Below are 18,278 nucleotides of genomic sequence, written 5' to 3'. Positions count from 1 at the left end.
TAAAATACTTAATTTGGTCTACGCGGCCCTACATCTGATTTCGTTATCCCTCTCCCCATCTTTACCCCATGACCTGTTTCTCTGATCTAATTTCCACTGCTGCTGGCACTTAATCCTGTTCCCACCACACTGGTCTTGCTGCCCCTGGGACATGCCAAGTAACTTACCTTGGAGGTTTTATGTTCCTCCTCTGTTTTGGCTAACTGGATGACTGGTTTCTCCCCTTCCTCAGGTCTTGGCTCCAATGTGCCTTTTATTAGTAAATAACTCTAATAACCTTATTCCTGCAGATCATAAGGGGCAGGAAAGAAATTCATGTGTGTGTGTGTGTGTAATTTTTTAAACCCAAAACACATCCTCATCCCTCTTTGTATTTCCATGTCTTATTACATGACATACTGCATATTTGTATCTGATTCCTGCTAGAATGTGAAGAGCATGAAGTATTTGACAGTTTCTTTTCACTTTTGTATTCCCAGCACCTAGAACTACCTAGCACTCAGTAAACACTCAAATATTTGTTCAACCAAGTCATGAATTAATAAAATTACCCTACATGGCAGGATGTGGACACAGAGGAAGGAAGTAGTGGAAAGACCGCAGACCAGCTGGATCCTAGGGTTCTAGGTCTAGACTTCTAGATCGATCTAGGGCTAATCGTTGCCACTTAGAAGCAGTGTGATCTTAGGTAAGATAGGTATCTGAGTCTTGATTATTTTAGAAAACGGCTCAGCCTGGGCAACATGGGGAAAACCCGTGTCTACAAAAAATAGAAAAATAAGATAGGTGTGGTGGTGCATACCTGTAGTCCCAGCTACTCTGGAGGCTGAGGTGGAAGGATCACCTGAGCCCAGAATGTCGAGGCTGTAGTGAGCTGTGATCACACCACTGCACTCCAGCCTGGGCGACAGAGTGAGCCCCTGTCTCACATGAATAAATGAAAACGTGCTGACCTGTGCAGTGGTGAGCTCCTGTAGTTCCAGCTACTCTGAAGGCTGAGGTGGGAGGATTGCTTGAGCCCAAGAGCGAGGCTGCAGTGAACTATGATCACGCCATCGCACTCCAGCATGGGAGACGGCAAAACCCTATCTCAAAAGTGTTTAAAAAAGAAACAGGGTTAATACTCAAGGATTGTCACAAGAGCTAAAGAAGCTAATATGTGAAAGTCACTAGGGAGAGCATCCCACATAGCAGCCCAATAGATATCAATGTCACCTTCCCAGTAGCCTTTCTAAGAGACCTTTCCCCAGGAGAACTGCTTCCATCCTCTGAACTTCCAAAATCACTGGCTAGATATAACGGGTATAGCTCAATCTTATTTGATGAATCAAAAGCATTCACCAGTAGACTTTCCTCTTTCCTACTTTGTTTTTCTCTCAGCTTCTCTTCAGTCTCCTTTAAAAGCCCTCTTTTGTCACCTGGTCCCTGAATGTTGCTGTTCTGCCTCCCTCCTTCAACACTGTCACTCCTGTGGATCCAATTAACAGCTGTGTGCTGATGACATCTATATCTTGAGTCCAAACTCCTTTCCAGAATGTCAAACTCACACATCCAATCAGCCCCTGGACATTTTATCTGAATGTGCCACAAGCACTTCAAACTCAATATCCATCCCTAAACTTTCCGCAAACCAACATTCCCTCTCTTTCTAACTAAACCATATTCTCATGCAAACAAAAAACAAATCATCCTTGGCACCTGCTTCTCCTCAACCAACTCGCACATTCTATCCATTCCTGCGTTACGGTTATTGAAACTATTTACTTCTCTCCATGTCTCCACTGCCACCATCTTAGTCCCAGGACTATCATCTCATGCCTAAGTCACTGCAGTAAAAGGGCTCCCTTCCTCTCACCTTGCTTTTGTTGAAGTCCATTCTCTACATTGCATTCCAAGTGAACTTTCTCAAAGTCTGGTTCTTTCTGTGCTCTTGAATGGCTCCCAATTTTGCTCAGAATTCAGTTCAAATTCCTGGGCAGGTGCAGTGGCTCATGCCTGTAATCCCAGCATTTTGGGAGGCTGAGGCAGGAGGATCACTTGAAGCCAGGAGTACAAGACCAGCCTTTCTTTACAATGGCAAAACCCTGCTTCTACAAAAAATAAACTAATTAGCCAGGTGTGGTAGTGTGCTCTTAGCTACTCAGGAAGCTGATATGGGAGGATCATTTGAGCCCAGGAGGTTGAGGCTTCAGTGAGCCATGATGGCAACACTGCACTCCAGCCTGGGTGACAGAATGAGACCCTGTTTTAAAACAATTTTTTTAAAGTTTATATTCCTTAATCTAACAGTTATGGTCCTGAGCCCTCTGCTGTTTGCCCCCTTTTACATTTCCCTTAATCTCCTTTTCCCTGGGCCTTTGCACAGGCTATTTCCTCCGCCTGAAACATTGCTGTTCATACCTCTGCATCCCCCTTCATCTAGCTCCTTCTTCAGGTATTAGCATAAATGTCCCACTCTTGAGAAACATGACTTCCTCTGCCAAGACTGAGTTGGGAATTTGTACCAGTCAGGGTCCTTGGTTGCAAAGGAGAGAAATGTAATCTGGACAAACAAATAGAAAGGAAGTGTTATTGTAACTCCACTTAAGAGGCCCACCGGAAGCCCAGAGAACTAGGCTTAGAAATGGATGATGATACGGTTTGGCTGTGTCCCCACCCAAGTCTCATGTTGAATTGTATCTCCCATAATCCCCACTGGCTGGAGCAGTGCTATAACCAGCCCCATTAGATCCTAGAGCTTCCCCTGCCAGTACCTCAGCGATGGCAGGTCCAGGTTTGGAGGCCCAAGCAAAAGCTCACAGTTGACAGAGTTTGGATCATGCACCCACTCCTCACTTCCTTGGCTTCCTTTATTGGAGCCAGGATCTAGCATTTTGAGCCTCTGTTGTGTCAAGCAGACCCTGACTCCCACCAAGGGGGAACTGGAACTGTGGAAGGGAATTGGGTGAACAGACCCCCAAAAGATAACTGTATACTATGAGGGCCCTCTGTACTCCAATTTCTCCTCCCAACACATCCTATACTGCCTGGGGCCACCTGCTTCCTGCCACTGTCCTGAGAAGAGCTCCAGGAAGGGGAGGAGTGTGTCTCTCTTAGTCATCCTTCTATTTCCATATTATGGACCAATAAATAGGTATTGAACGCAATAGTGAATCCAGCTTTTGTGGAACCTGAATTTTATACATCTCTGGGACAGGAGAGCTCTTAAACAAAAAGAATACAAAATTAGGTGCAGGGTCCAGAAAGAGTCCTGTGTAAAAGGGTGGCCTTGAAACAAACTTCATTCACTTCATGGTAACCCTGAGTTACTATAGTTGATACAATAAATTGTAAACAAACAAAACTATGTGTCCCAGTTCACTAGACAGAAACTAAAAACAGGGTAATTATCAATACATGCTTGTTGAAGCCAGGCATGATGGCTCACCCTTGTAGTGTCAGTGCATTGGAAGGCTAAGGCAGGAAGATCACTTGCACTCAGGAGTATGAAAACAGCCTGGGCAACATAGTGAGACCGCATCTCTCAGAAAAAAAAAAAAAAAAAAAAAAAAAGCCAGGTGTGGTGGTGCACACCTGCAGTCCCAGCTACTCAAGAGGCTGAGGTGGGAGGATTGCTTGAGCACAGGAGGTTGAGACTGTAGTGATACATGATTACACCATTGCACTCCAGCCTGAGCAACAAAGCAAAACACTATCTCTAATAAAAACAAAAGAAAAGAAAACGAATGCTTGTTGGAACAACTTGAGCTCTTCTCATTTGTGATTGTCTCACCTTCAACCATTTCCCAGCACTTCCAATCCAATGACAAAGCACCCAGCTCCCCACATTAACACATTCATGTGTGCATTCAAAAGTGTGTGCCTCCTCTGTGCCTGCCTGCTCTGGGGGCTGGGGTGCAACGATGAGGAAGACTCAGCCTCTTCCTTCCAGCTCAGTGACAGGGCCAGGTGATGGTCCCCTCGAAGGGGTGACAGGTGCCTTGTGAGCTGAAAGGAGGAAACATCGTGGAGAAGCTGAGATGTCCGGAGTCATTTTCCCCTGCAGACATGCGAGGGACAGCTTTCCAGGCAGAGGGGGGTCTTTTCTGCCTGGTGACCCAACTTCGCCTTCCTCCTGGCTCCACAGAGCTCCCATTCCCCCTCCACTCCACACCAGACGGGCAGATTCTATCTGGCCCCTGTGAGGGCCTCTTTCATCTCCTGTTGCAGTGGGTGATGTGGACCAGCTGTGGCTCTCAGCCTCCAGGGGGCCGAGGGGAACACAGTTCACAAAGCTATTTCCCACCCCTTTTCTCACTAGCTTAAGAGACAATTTTCCAAGCAAAGCCCTCCAGAAAATCCAAGAGTTCTGGATGAGGAGACACCTGAGTACAGGGCAGAGAGTAGCGGACACAAGACACTGAAGTCCCACAGACCCCACAGCTCCCACAGGCTGCCCCACCCCGCAGCCCTGCCCTGGCCGGTCCTGATCCAGCGGGAGCGCAGGGGGCTGAGCTGGACCCAGGCCACCGACAAATCAGCAACGCTGTCCCCACGGCGCCCTCTGCCGGGCTTCCGGGAGACCACCCCTGGCAGGTTGGGGTTGCCAGGCTGTGGCTTTTGGACGCGGAGGCAAGACTGACACCCACCCGTCACGCTCCGCTCCTGGAGAGCGGGAAGTGAGAAAGTTGCCCTGGGCTTGGGCTCCTGTCAACGGTGCATGACACGACGATGTGACTGGTAGATAAGCAGTGACTCCTGGATTGCTGCTCAGGTCAGCTGTGCCACAGAGCAGAGCGCAGGCCCCAGCTACCCCGCTCATCGGTTCCGGGAGCCCAGGCCAATCGCTGCATCTCCCCGGGCTCTATTTGACTTACCTGTGAGATTATCCTTGGTCTGCCCAGCTCTCCAGTGTGTTTCAAGGGGCTGCATAGATAGGTATGGAGCAGCCGTGACGGACAGCTGTGGACCAGTCAATACTTCTCGCAAATATGTACTGAGTACCGACCACGTGCCAGAGGCTACTCCAGTGCCAGAGATGTAACAGTGATGATGAGACAGTCTTCTGGAGCAAACATTCTGGGTGATAGCAGAGAGAGTAAATCAGCAAATGCACAGTGCCAGGCAGTAAAAAGTGCTGTATGTAGGGATGCAGAATAAGGGCTAGGGAGTGGAGTGAGTGCTGCCTGAAGGAGGGGGTTGTGGGATGGCCTCAGGAGGAGGTGGCCTTTGAGCAAAGACCTAAGAGACGCCAGCGAGTGAACTCCACAGCGATCCGGAGGAAGAACATTGCTGGTGGAGAGGAGGCCAAGCCAGAGGCCCTGAGATTGGGAACGCACCTGGCCTGTCTGAGGAACAATCTGGCCAAGCAGAGGGGGAGGCTGGGGAGAAGAGCACCAGCCAATGCAGAGAACTAGTCAGACCCAGCAACGACTTTGGCTTTTATGCTGAGTGGGATGGGCTATCTTTGGAGGATTGCTTTTTATCATTTGTTAATATCAATCCTTTCTGAAGACCAGCCAGTGCCTGCACTGCGTCCTGAGCTCTGCTAGGACATATTATGATGACTAGCTAACGTTTACTGAGGATTTTTCATATGCCAGGCTAGACCAAGTGCATCAGGGTAGTCATCCCTTGTGACCTTCCCAACATCCTTCAGGCAGGTGCTTCACTATCCCCATTTTGCTGATGAGGAAACTGAGGCTCAGAGAAGTAAAGCACCTGCCCAAGATCTTTCACGTTTTTGGCAAGTAGTAACGAACGCCTCTTCTGCATTGTACTGAGCCATTTTCACACTGCTATAAGTACATTACCTGAGACTGGGTAATTTATAAAGGAAAGCGGTTTCATTGACTCACAGTTCCACATGGCTGGGGAGGCCTCAGGAAACATACAATCATGCCATAAGGCGAAGGGGAAGCAGGCACCTTCCTCACAAGGCAGTGAGAGAGAGAGAGAGAGAGAGAGATTGAGAGAGAGAGAGAGAGAGGAGAGAGGAGAGAGAGGGAGAAGGAGGGGAGGAGAGAGAGAGAGAGAGAGAGAGTGTGTGTGTATGTGTGTGTGTGTGTGTGTGTGTGTGTGTGTGTGTGTGAAGGAGGAACTGTCAAACACTTATAAAACCATCAGATCTCCTTGTGAGAACTCCCTCACTATCATGAGAACAGCATAGGGGAAACGGACCCCAAGACTGAACCACCTCCCACCAAGTCCCTCCCTTGACGTGTGGGGATTATGGGGATTACAATTTGAGACGCGATGAGATTTGGGTGAGGACACAGAGCCACACCACATCATGCATGCTCTTTTGAAGCGCTGAGCCACACATCTATTAAGTCATGGGGTGGTGATTCAAACCCTGTACTGTAACTCAAGAGCCGGTGCTCATGCCAGGTACAACAAAATGCATGTTGGGGAGGGGGACAAAAGCTGAGGGAGAAAGTAAAGGGCCCATAGCAGAGACAATGAGCTCCTCATGCTTGGAAGTGTAACCAGAGCAGAATGAGTGCAGTGAGGGGCAGGCGCATCTGAGGGCTGGGCTGTAGGACCTGAGTTGAGGAAGAATCAGCCCCCAATCCCTCTGTCATGGGTTGAATTATGTCCCCAGCCCCCAGAGATATATGCTGACGTCCTAACTCCAGGTACCAGTGAATGTGACCTTCCTATTTGGAAACAGGGTCTTTGCAGATGTAATCAAGTCATTAGAGGAGGCCCTCATCATATTAGATTAGGAGTTTGAGAATAGCCTGGGCAACATAGTGAGACCCTATCTCTTAAAAAAAATCATATTAGATTAGAGCCTCCTCTGATGACTCGGTTACATCTGCAAAGACGTAATCAGCCCCCAAAAGATAACTGTCTACTATGACAGTTATCACCTCATGATAAGGTGTCCTTATCATAAGACAAGTGACACACACTCATGCAGGGTGAACACCATTTGATGACATGGGCAGAGATTGGAGCGATGCCTCTACGAGCCAAGGACTGCCAAGGTTTGCAGCAATGCCAGCAGCTAGGTGAGAGATGTGGGTAGATTCTCCCTAGAACCTCGATGGCCTGCTGACACCCTGATTTTGGATTTCTAGTCTCCAGCACAACGAGAGAATATGTTTCCGTTGTTCAAGCCACACGGTTTTTGGTACTTCATTATGGTAGTCCTAGGAAACTAATACATTGCCCCAACCCCAGCACCATCACCTCCATCCAGGGCCATCATGCCCGCCAGCTCTGTCCCTTCTACTCTCCTGCCCAGAACCCACCAGCTGCTTCACAAACCGGCTGGGTGCAGAAAGGTGAGGGGAGGGCTTGGATGAATCAGAAAATAAAATAAGTGAATGAATGAGCAGTGGAGCTCTAATTTTTTCCTGAGAAAAATTCTTTGAAGAAAGTTAGTAATCTACTTTAGTATTAAAAAATTAGAAAATAAGCCAAAAGAAAAGATATAAAGCTAAGCATATTGAAATTTTTCATAATTTGGGGTGAGGTGACTTTTCTTCATTTTTATTTATTGATTTATTTTTTGGAGTTAGATTTCACTCTGTTGCCCAGGCTGGAGTGCAGTGGCATGATCTCTGCTCACTGCGACCTCTGCCTCCCTGGTTCAAGCAATTCTCCCTGCCTCAGCCTCCTGAGTAGCTGGGATTACAAGCGCCTGCCACAACACCTGGCTAATTTCTGTATTTTTCAGTAGAGACGGGGTTTCACCATGTTGGCCAGGATGGTCTTGAACTCCTGACCTCAGGTGATCTGCCCACGTTGGCTTCCCAAAGTGGTGAGATTACAGGCATGAGCCACAGCACCCAGCCTGGGGTCAGGTGACTTTTCTAAGCATGTTACCAGGGGAAGTTCCAGATTCTGTGGGGCCTGGAGTTTACATACTTTGTGGGGAAGGCTCTCTTTAGGAAAAAGAAAACAAAATCACAATCACAAATGAAAAATTAGGTGCAGCCTTGGAAGAGGCCCAGGCAAGTAAGGGACCGATGCCTAAGCTTTAACTTCATGGGACATCTATCTCTATGTGAAAATATATATATATATCTAGAAACCGTGACGGGAAATGTTGACAGATGTGCCTATTAATCTGCTTGTCCCAAAATGTTATAAAGGATAAATAAAAATATTTGCCATGTGCACAATAAAAGGTTAACCACAAAAATCTCTTTAAAAAATCAGTGGGAAAAAAGACTAACCTTTTTGAACACTGACTGTATTATTCTCAGAACAGTCCTGGGATGTAGACCTTGTTATCCCAATTTAAACAGTAGGAAATTGAAGCTGAGGAGGATGGAGCCATTGTTCAAAGTCACATCATTTGTCAGAGGAAGAGCTAGGATTTAGAGTTCGAATAACTCTAAAGCCCGTATTTTTTCTATTACACAGCAGTCAAAATTGGAGCTGATTTCCAAAGATGGGGAAAATAAAACAAAATATGGCAACCTACAAATACCTGCAGGTTTTGTTTTGTTTGGAGACAGGGTCTCATTCTGTTGCCCAGGCTGGAGAGCAGTGGTGCAATCTCAGCTCACTGCAACCTCAGCCTCAGGGCAAATGATTCTCCCACCTCAGCCTCTCAAGTAGCTGGGACTATAGGTGGGCCACCACATCCAGCTAATTTTTTTGTAGGGACAGGGTTTCACCATGTTGCCCAGGGTGGTCTGGAACTCCTGGGCTCAGGTGATCCACCTGCCTCAGTCTCCCAACATGCTAGGATTATAGGCGTGTTTCACTATGGCTGGCCAATAACTACAGTTTTTGTCCCCTTGAAAAAAAGCCTGACATTTTAGCTCTAACAATTTTTTCTTCCATTTTTTTTTCTGTAGAGAAACTTCTTTTTTTTTTTGAGACGGAGTTTCGCTCTCGTTACCCAGGCTGGAGTGCAATGGCACGATCTCGGCTCACCGCAACCTCCGCCTCCTGGGTTCAGGCAATTCTCCTGCCTCAGCCTCCTGAGTAGCTGGGATTACAGGCACGTGCCACCATGCCCAGCTAATTTTTTGTATTTTTAGTAGAGACGGGGTTTCACCATGTTGACCAGGATGGTCTCGATCTCTCGACCTCGTGATCCACCCGCCTCGGCCTCCCAAAGTGCTGGGATTACAGGCTTGAGCCACCGCGCCCGGCCGAGAAACTTCTTTACTATGCTGAGTTTTCCAATCCATGAACATGTTATGTCTCTTTAAGTCTTTTTTTTTTTTTTTTTTTTTTCTTGAGACGGGGTCTCACTTTGCCATCCAGGCTATAGCATAGTGGCACCTCCTCAGCTCACCACAACCTATTCCTCCCAGGCTCAAGTGATCCTCCTGCTTCAGCCCCCAAGTAGCTGGGACTACAGGCTTACCCCACCACATCTGCCTAATTTTTTGTAGATACAGGATTTCACCATGTTGCCCAGGCTGGTCTTGAACTCCTGAGCTCAAGTGATCCTCCCACCTCGACCTCCCAAAGTGCTGGGATTACAGGTGTGAACCCCTGTGCCCAGCCTGAGTCTTCTTTGATATTGTTTTCATCATTTTATAATTTTTAGAATACATATACATGTATTCTTAGTTTTATTAATTTTTTTTACTTTTATTACTTTTGACACACAATAATTATATGGTAATTTCCAATGACAAGAGGCCCTGTCAATTACATTTATTTGGACAACAATGTACAGTTTGGGGATGACACATTAACCTGAAGTGATCCCAATCCATAGCTAGTTTTTGATGTTTATGGAGGCCCTCTGAGCAGCTTGATGTCAAAGCAATTGAATACAGATTTAATCGTTATTCCTGGGGACATGGTTGTAAAATCTCAAGAGTTTGCAAAAGTTATAAACAAGCATTTTAAAGTTTGCTTTAAATAGTGGTACCTTACCTAAGCACAGTGGCTCACGCCTGAAATCACACTGCTTTGGGAGGCTGAAACAGGAGAATCACTTGAAATCAGGTGTTTGAGACCAGCCTGGGCAACATGGTAAGACCCTGTCTCTCCACAAATTTTAAAAATTAGCCAGGCCCAATGTGTGCCTGTAGCCACAGCTGGTGGCGGGGCTGAGGGGCAGGCAGAAGGATTGCTTGACCCCTGGAGGTCAAAGCTGCAGTAAGCAATGTTCTCACTACTGCACCCCAGCCTGGCTGACAGAGTGAGACTCTCTCTCACACAAAAAAGAATGAGTGGTACATTAAATGAAGATGAGAAAAGCCCACCTACAGGACAAATGGGAAGGCCAGCTGTCCAGATGAGTGCTGGCAGCTCAAGACAACACCCTCAGCCCCAGAGCCACAGACTCTCAAGTCCTGGACCTCAAACAATGCGACGGGTGGGAAGGCAGCATTCTCCTGAAAACTGCTAGATGATGCAGAAAGTGGCTCAAGTACAACAATGGACAAAAATTCTGTGATAAATTTGAGTATAATTATTTTATGGAATTGAAGGAAAGCACTTGTTCTCAACATTTTATGAATGTGTGATTTTAAATGCATTTTAAATTTAATAAGTATTATTAGTAGACATTGAACTACTTCATCTACATACCAAAAGTTTATCAGTTTAAATCAGTGAAAAATTTTTTGGGCAGAGAGAGAACCTTTATAGTGGGCATGGTGTCACGTTATATTGAGGACACCTTATACCCAGGCATCTATGATATTTGAAGCTCAAGGCACAACTATTGGCTGGGTGTGGTGGCTCACACCTGTAATCTCAGCACTTTGGGAAGCTGATGAGGGCAGATTACCTGAGGTCAGGAGTCTGAGACCAGCCTGGCCAACATGGTGAAACCCTGTTTCTACTAAAAATACAAAAATTAGCTGGGTGTGGTGGCGGGCGCCTGTAGTCCCAGCTACTCAGGAGGCTGAGGCAGGAGAATCGTTTGAACCCAGGAGGTGGAGTTTGCAGTGAGCCGAGATCATGCCATTGGACTCCAGCCTGGGCAACAGAGAGACTCCATCTAAAAAAAAAGGCTGGGTGGGGTGGCTCACGCCTATAATCCCAGCACTTCAGGAGGCCGAGGCAGGCAGATCATGAGATCAGGAGTTGGAGACCATCTGGCCAACATAGTAAAAACCCATCTCTACTAAAATACAAAAAATTAGCCAAGTGTGGTAGCGTGTGCCTGTAATCCCAGCTACTCAGGAGGCCGAGGCAAGGGAATCGCTCGAATCCGGGAGGCAGAGGTTGCAGTGAGACAAGATTGTGCCACTGCACTGCAGCCTGGGTGACTGAGCAAGGCTCTGTGTCAACAACAATAAATAAATAAATAAATAAAAACCCACAATTATTGTTTTATCTTTGGAAATGCTGAGCTGTGACCACCAAGTCACCAGTGCGTGGGGACAGCATTGTCTGACCATATTGCTCTAAAAAGGCAGCATCCATAACAACATGCCCTGGAGACACAAGATCATGTGCATGGGGCTCCTGCTCCATGGCTGAGACACCTTGGCCCTGGAGAGGGGAACCCTGGCTTCCTGTCCCAGGAGCGATGCCTCTCCTGAATTTCTACTGCCCCTCCCTCATGCTGCCAAAAAAAAGATCAGTGCATCACCCGAGTGCAAAAAAAAGCACCCCCAATGGCCCTACTCTGTGCAGCTGAAACTGGTAACCTGCTTCAGCCTTGCCTCAGCCCACGGAAAGTCCAAAGGCCTCCAAAGTATGGCCTGGGACCGCGCGCTGAACTTCTCCATACATCTGCTAATGTGTCCCAATTCTCCCTCCCTAACCCTTCCTCCACACCCTCTGGGCCTCACGGTCTATCAGCAGCAAATTGCCCGCATCCTCAATCTCTTCTCTGGACAGTCCTGCTGTGACATCACTTCCCCTGTTGCCTTTCGTCTCATGCCCAGTGACCTTGGTGTGGCCAGTGTCCAGTCCTCTCCTGCCAGCACTTCCTGGCCACCTCTCCGTTCTTCTGAAGGCCCAGGTCCTTGGAACTTTGTGCTACCGGACTTCACTACCTCCCTGGTGTGCTCACCGGCCCACTCTTCACAACAGGTGTTTCACATCATCTCCTCCTAAGCCTCCTCTTACTCATTCCTCCTTCCCCTGGTAACATCCCCGTCTCTCCACACCCACCCCTAGCTAATGAAATTGCTTTGTCAAGCTTTTAAGCCTCAATGAAAGAAACACTGAGGATGTTCTCCCAGAAAGGGCACATTTGTAATGCTATACAACTTCACTACTCAAAGTATAGTCTTTGGATTTGTTTCACCTGAAAGCCGATTAGACATGCAGAATGCCTAGTCTCACTCCTGACCCACTGAATAGGAATCTGTAGGTGATTCATTAGCCCATTAAAATCTGACGAGCCCTGATATCCCACCTAATCCACCCAGGCCTCGTTGCTAAGAGGACTGCACTGCCTTCCCTGCCACCGCTACCCTGGGCCTCAGCTTCCACTTCATGAGAAGCAACTCCATCCCCTGTATCTTCCTACATCTAACCTACTGACTTGCCAATAATTACACCGACACATGATTTCCTTTTATGTGGATGAAGGGACTCAGCTCTTTGCAAAGGTCAACCCCTTTCCTCATGCTCCAACCGCATTGCCTAGAGCTGCATAGCTATAAGGCATTTGTCACCCCTGCCGCAGGGGACAAGAGCCCACCAGCCACACCACAGCTGTCATAGGGAGCACACTGTCAGCTCATGTGACTACTGAGAACTTCCCAGCTGCCTTGAATAGGGGTTTTCATCAAGATCAGCTGTTTGCAATGGGAGATTCCAGAAGGGAGGGCCCTGAGTCTTCCTGGAGCATCAAAAGAATGGGAACTCGAGTTCTGAAATTTCTTTTTTTTTTTTTTTTTTTTTTTGAGACGGAGTTTCGCTCTTGTTACCCAGGCTGGAGTGCCATGGCACGATCTCGGCTCACTGCAACCTCCGCCTCCTGGGTTCAGGCAATTCTCCTGCCTCAGCCTCCCGAGTAGCTGGGATTACAGGCACGTGCCGCCAGGCCCAGCTAATTTTTTGCACCTTTAGTAGAGACAGGGTTTCACCATGCTGACCAGGATGGTCTCGATCTCTTGACCTCGTGATCCACCCGCCTCGGCCTCCCAAAGTGCTGGGATTACAGGCTTGAGCCACCGCGCCCAGCTGAGTTCTGAAATTTCTATGAACCACGAAAAAGAAGTTGCATGGTTCCCATGCCAGAGTTCAGCTAGAACCAGCAAGCAGTTTGCAGGTTGTGGAAGCAAGGTTTTAAATCCGTTAAACTAGCCCCAGCATTTGTCCCTCACAGTTGCTTCTGGCCAAGGAAAATGGTGGTACTTCCTTCTCCCCTCTCCTTGGCCTAATTGCTTTAGCTGCCACTCCAAGCTGGAAGCAGCAGGAGGCGAGATAAGCAAGGAGTGTGTCTGTACCTAGGCACGGGTGCACACATGCAGACCAGAACAGTCCGTAGCCGGCTAAGGCAGGAAATGAAGTCGCCACTTCTTTTCAGTTAAGGAAATTGGGGCACCAGCTCCCATGGGAGAAATCAAAACAGTATTGTTTCAAAGAACAAAGCAGTTCAGAATTGAACAAAGGTTTTGGCCTTGATCCCTCTCTGGAGATGATAATATCACAGACATTCCACCCTGTCTGGGACTAAAGACAAACCTACACTTTCATTTATTGAGATTATGCTCAAGAGTAGTGATCTTTCAGTAGTTTGACGGACATTCAATGCCTTCACAATTGTCAAAATGAGAAAAAAACCTGGTGAACATAAGGATGGTTTGCAATAAACAGCAGCCTGACCATTTCCAGCCACGTGGAGAGTCTGGCAGTGCATCTGCTGCAGCCACGTCTGTGAAGGGGACCTGGACTCATGCCACATGCTACCACTGAGAGTGCAAGAGTGAAAACCTGACACCCACAAAATGAATTTGCTAAAACACATGCTAGAAGAGCAGGATGGAGCTGCCAGAGACCTCAGAGCAGAGTGCAATCCTTTTCCACAACCTCCATATTTAGTTAATTCAGTTTTAAATTTGTATTCAAAATATAAATTAGCATCTACTTCTTGCCAAGCTTTATGATTGGTCCCTGGAAAATATATGGACACTCTATAAGCTCTGACCTCAAGCCCATGGTCTGGTGGGGTTACATATATAGATCATTTCAATCAACAGTCAGAGGTCATGTAGGGCAGAGGGCAGGAGGCTGACATCTTTCTATGGTAACATACAGTGACACCAATGTTTAAATTATGACCTGCATCCTCAGAAGAGGATGCAACCTCCACCTCCACCTCCCCTGTTCAAGCAATTCTCCTGTTTTAAACATGAGAATTCACTGATTTAAAGATGAAAAGTGTTATCAAAGCATTTAAACCCTAGACAGGTTTAAATGCTTTGCTGAGACATAGCATATGTGGGAAAGGAGAGGGGTGCGACGGGGAAAGGGTATACAGGAAGCCTCTGGTAGGGATATAGGGGTTTTATTCTATATTTATTATATCACATACTCTTCTATATGCATGATGCAAAGAGAATAAAACTGAGTCTTTCATAATACTGAGCCTTCTGATTGAACTGTAGCTTCCATTCGACAATCCTCCCAGATGTCTGGTTATAGGATACAATTATCTTTCCTTTTTTTTGGAGACAGAATCTTGCTCTGTTGCCCAGGGTGGAAAGCAGTGTCGCGATCCCCACTCACTGTAACCTCTGTCTGCTAGGTTCAAGTGATTCTCCTGCCCCAGCCTCCCAATTAGCTGGGATTATAGGCGTGTGCCACCACGCCTGGCTAATTTTTGTATTTTTACTAGAGATGGGTTTCTCAGTATGTTGGCCAGGCTGGTCTCGAGTTCCTGAGCTCAAATGATCCACCCGCCTTGGCTTCCCAAAATGCTGGGATTACAGGTGTAAGCCACCGTGCCCGGCCTTTTCTTCTTGCTAAATCAGTTTGAAATAGAGTTTTCTGTGATTTGTCACCAAAACTTTTTAATTGCTATAGCATTTTCATAACTTACTTGACTATAGAACCCTTTTTTAAGGAGTATCTTTTGGAACTAGTATGTCCTGGAAAACCCTCTGGGGAAGCCACTGGACTGAGGTCTATTTAGGAGACAGAATTAAAAAGAAGGTAAATTCACAACTTCCACAGAAAACACCTGAAAAACCAGCCCCACACGCCTTGCTCATAAGTGTTCTCTTCACTATTTAGATGTGGACTTCATGAACAAATATATTTGCCCTCCAGAGTGTTGCAATAGTGACAATCTAAAATTGATCAACTATATCAAGGCGTATGCACAAAAATTGAGATTTTTCCAGAACTCACTGTTTTAAACATGAAAAGTGTTATTAAAATACTTCTGCTATAAAGCAGAATAAAGAACAGCAAAAGGGGACAGATACAGTGGCTCACGTCTGTAATCACAGCACTTTGGGAGGTTGAGGTGGGTGGATCACCTGAGCTCAGGAGTTTTTGGCCAGCCTGACCAGCATGGTGAAACCCTGTCTCTATTAAAAATATAGGAATTAGCTGGGCATGGTGGCACATGCCTGTAGTCCCAACTACTTGTGAAGCTGAGGCAGGAAAATTGCTTGAACAGGGGAGGTGGATGTTGCAGTGAGCCAAGATCGAGCCACTGCACTCCAGCCTGGGTGACAGAGTGAGACTGTCTCAAAAAAGAAAAACAAAACAAACCAAAAATACCCAGCAAAACACAGAGCCAAATAAAAATACTTAAAAAAAAATTATTAATTTTTAAAATGAGACAGGGTCTTGCTCTGTTGCTTGGCTGGTCTTGAACTCCTAGCCTCAAGTGATCCTCCTGCCTCAGCCTCCCAAAGTGCTAGGATTACAGGCGTGAGCCAGCACACTAGGCCCAAATAAATATATTTTATAAGCAAAAACATATCTGTGTCTATAAGAAATTAGGCTTAAAATAGCAGACAAGATTTTCAATTACTAGAAACACCTCAAGTTAATAATGCAGTTGAAGTAGACACTATTTAAAATTATCAGGGCTGGGTGGCTCACGCCTGTAATCCCAGCACTTTGGGAGGCCGAGGCAGGCAGATCACCAGAACTCAGGAGTTTGCGGCCAGCCTGGCCAGCATGGCAAAACCCTGTCTCTACTAAAAATACAGAAATTAGCCGGGCATGGTGGCACACACCGGTAGTCCCAGCTACTTGGGAGGCTGAGGCAGGAGAATCACTTGAACCCGGGAGGCAGAGGTTGCAGTGAGCCGAGATCACACCACTGCACGCCAGTCTGGGTGTCAGAGTGAGACTCTGTCTCATAAATAAATAAATAATCTGGAAAGCCCCCAGAATGTTAAAAGGATCACCACCTTATTTTATAGATAGGGATACTGAGGCTGAAAAGTGAAGCATTTTGTCACATCGAGTGAGTGTCAGAGTTAAACTAGAAGGCAGGGCAACCTTTCTATCATTAGGGGCTGATGCAAAGTGAGAATCTCTGACTCTACCTGCAGTCTGATTTGCTCGACCCCAACTCGGAAGATGCACTGAGGTCTAGACGCATTTGATTTGCCTGTAGCATCCTTTCCTGTGCCCATAATGCCATTATGGGAAGCACTGCCACCAACCCATACTTTCTAACACACCCAAAACACCAGAGCATCAGAAACTACCCCCACCACAAAAACTGCACTAATCAGAGGCTCCAAATTCCAGTTTGAGGAGATGATATCATCCTTTAAAAGGTCTTTCTTGCCTCTTTTGGCTAATTATACTCCCAGGGATGGAAATTGTTCATTAGTGGAACCAAAACAAGGGATACTTTAAAAGCTCCAGGAAAGACCGGGCGTGGTGGCTCAAGCCTGTAATCCCAGCACTTTGGGAGGCCGAGGCGGGTGGATCACGAGGTCAAGAGATCGAGACCATCCTGGTCAACATGGTGAAACCCTGTCTCTACTAAAAATATAAAAAATTAGCTGGGCATGGTGGCGCGTGCCTGTAATCCCAGCTACTCAGGAGGCTGAGGCAGGAGAATTGCCTGAACTCAGGAGGCGGAGGTTGCGGTGAGCCGAGATCGTGCCATTGCACTCCAGCCTGGGTAACAAGAGCGAAACTCCGTCTCAAAAAAAAAAAAAAAAACAAAAAAAAAAAACAAAAAAACGGCTCCAGGAAAGTCATTTCCTGAAGATTCAAAATATTTTTCTCAAAGGGAACTAGGAAGACTTTTTTAAAGGATGACCTATGAAAGAGTAACTGACCTAGTCCCCACTTAGGCCACACAAGCCAAGCTTTATGAACAATGCCAAACATTCAGAGCCAATTCAATCACATGCATAATTTTATTAGGAATTTACAACGCATTCATCCCTTAATCTACCTTAACTCATCATCCTCACAATTCTGAGTTGGCTATGAAGGGATAGTCTACTTAAAAAGACTGTTAAGTATTTTCAGTGGGGAAAAGGTTTAAAGCTTCAGATTCAGAACAATGGTTTTTCTTGTATAAATTTCAACAAAATTTATTTTTTAATTTAACAGCTCTAATTTTATGGTTGTGGTGCTTGCTTCGTCTAGTTCCAAATTAACATCAAAGACAAGGCAAGTCTTATTTTCTAATTGTGACATTGATTTAGGTTTTCAAAATTAACAGTGGAAAAATGGTTTGATTTAGATGAAGAAAGTGGCCTATCTAGGGAAAGTAACTTGCCCAAGTCACATGGCTGGTTAGTGTCATGAAGTGAGATTCCAGTCCAGGAATCCTGAGTGCCAGTATCTCTGCTCTCAGCTCTGTTTCCCAGGCTGGAGTGCAGTGGTGCAATCACAGCTCACTGTAACCTGGAACTCCTGGGCTCAAGCAGCCCTGTTGCCTCAGCCTCTCAATTAGCTGCGACTATAGGTGTGTATCATGGTGCCTACCAATTTTTAAATTTTTCTGTAGAGATGGGGTCTCACTAGGTTGCTCAGGGAGGGTCTCAAACTCCTGGCCTCAAGCAATCCTCCTGCCTCAGCCTCCCAAAATGTTGGGATTACAGGCACAAGCCACTGCACTTGGCCCATTATCTATGCTGCCTGCTCCTGTTGACACCAACTCCACTGAGAAATGGAAGGCTGATCCTGAGGTATAGGCAGGAGCCCTGGTTCAGGCTTTGCGTCATCTCAGGACTCCTGTCCTTCAAGAAACCTTGTCTTGACTGCTTCCTCCAACCTCCTTTTCATTCCTGCAACCTGTGCAAACATCACCCTATTTCTCACAGCACAGGGACAATAAATTTATCTTCAATTTTTGAAGACAAGAAGGGAACTTTATCTCTGCATTCTCACCTCAATGCCTAATACAGCACATTTAATACTTGTTGATGACAATAATTAAAGCTTTTACAAACTGCTACAAAAAAATATTA

The sequence above is a fragment of the Saimiri boliviensis genome, chromosome 6 (genome assembly GCF_048565385.1).
Source record: "Saimiri boliviensis isolate mSaiBol1 chromosome 6, mSaiBol1.pri, whole genome shotgun sequence".
Taxonomy (NCBI): domain Eukaryota; kingdom Metazoa; phylum Chordata; class Mammalia; order Primates; family Cebidae; genus Saimiri; species Saimiri boliviensis.
This window is presented reverse-complemented; position numbering follows the sequence as displayed.